Genomic DNA, 1,883 nt, shown 5'->3' with positions numbered 1-1,883 from the left:
AGTACGTCGGGGCTTACTCTTTTGATTTTGCTGGCTTGATCAACGATGATCTTCTCAAGTTGTTGTTCTTAGGGATGGTTTTGACAATCCCACCGCTGCCACCAAAATGTTGTACCCCGGATGGGCTACGATGTTAATATTAGGGATAGTCGGGTTCGTTAAGCCTAAGGAGTTGGGACTCCGAGCAGGATCAAAAGAATGTAGGGATCTTTTTGAATTCACTAACACATATTTTCTTTATTTTAATTGATTTATTCTCACAAGTGCACAGATGCCTAATATATTAACGATTATATTTTACACACGATTAAACGTCGTCGGGTGACTCGGTGCGTATCGCGTTACTCTGGCGGCCGACGACCGAATGTGTCACCTGAAATGCTGATAGTACGGCTCGCGTGAACTTCGCTACGAGATTCGATAATATCTCGTGCAATTATTATAAGTCCGATTCCGGACGACATGTAATTTTCGACTCTCCCGACTCTGCCTTGTATGGTCGATTATATAAACTGGTCGATGCCCGATCAGTATTCTGATCGGTTGCGTCGATTGATCGCGTGATATTGATTAATCATCAAATTTAGGAATTTGCTGATAGGCTTTTCGCAATGTTCTCGCGTGATGCATTTCTGCGGTCTTTCGAAAGACTAGTCGCAATTTTGGCGATCACGCATTTGTGTCGTCTTTCGAAAGACTTTTTCCGAATTTCATGCAGACTAATTTTGTTGCCATGCGGATTACTTTTATTGTTAGTTGTAGGTCTGGCTACAACAATAGATATAATGTGATAAATATAATATTAGAATATTATGATGAATTAAAAATGTATTTTAAAATAGTAGTAAGTAAAGAAAAGTGTTACACAGAAAGAATATTAAACAAAATGTTGAATTATGAAACTAATTACTCATATTTAATTATGCTTAAACCAATTCTTAACGAAGTGAATAAGATAAATTGCATCTTTCAATCAAATTATATTGAAATTGGAAATACAACGGAAGATATAAAAGGACTTATTTTCTTTGTTTCTAAAATAATTTTGAAGTCTACATTTACTACATGATTGGAATATTTTATATAGAAAAGATATACTTGTTAATAATTACAGTTTCTGGCTTATTGTGGCACAGCATACAAATGCTGGTTCTTTTAATACAATAACAGAATATTAAAATTTTTAAGTTTATCTATGTCAAACACAGCAATTGAACAAATGTTTAGTATCACGAATGTTTAGTGAATGCAACAAAAACCAAAATAAGGAATAGAATGGGTACGGAAATGTTAAACCCTTTACTACTTTACTGATTATTAAATCTCATTTTTATTCGAACAAATATTATTATAAAGATTTTGTTTGCTCATCAAAAATGTTGGAAAAATTTAATTATTCAATATATTCAAATAAAATGAGAAACAGCAAGGAAGAAAAACAAGCTGAAGACGATATATATATTTTAAAAGTTATCAATAATATTGCTAATGACATTAACTATTGCGCCAAAAAGAATTAAAATTATAAAAAAATTATTTTTAAAGAAACTAAATTTTATTTTATTATTCATTATTAATAAAGTTCAAATAGAGTATTGTATGCGCAATATACGATTCTGGCTAGCATCGCATAGTCTCTCCTACTCAATTCCTAGCCTCACCTCCACGAAGCGTAGCAAAAGGCTACGCGGGCGAATCCTAGAGAACCTGAACAATCCTGTCGGAGACTGGATAACCTAGAAGTCGGCAAAACGCTGAAATTGGGCACGGATGTCCGCGGGTGCCCGCGAATGTCCATCTGTTGTGCACATCTCAGGAGCGTATCTAATATTTTTTGTACCTTGGGATAAAGTTTCGCATTTTATACTTACAAAAATAGCGTT

At 34.1% G+C, this 1,883-nt stretch overlaps 1 pseudogene; it reads left to right on the top strand.

Moving 5' to 3' along the window:
- The first annotated feature begins 714 nt into the window (after nucleotides 1-714).
- LOC148936819 (uncharacterized) lies at nucleotides 715-1,608 on the top strand (annotated as a pseudogene).
- Nucleotides 1,609-1,883: the final 275 nt, after the last annotated feature.

Source organism: Pogonomyrmex barbatus, unplaced genomic scaffold (assembly GCF_055798465.1).
Source record: "Pogonomyrmex barbatus isolate J1 unplaced genomic scaffold, ASM5579846v1 scaffold2, whole genome shotgun sequence".
In the NCBI taxonomy this organism is placed as follows: Eukaryota; Metazoa; Arthropoda; class Insecta; order Hymenoptera; family Formicidae; genus Pogonomyrmex; species Pogonomyrmex barbatus.
This window is presented reverse-complemented; position numbering and strand designations above follow the sequence as displayed.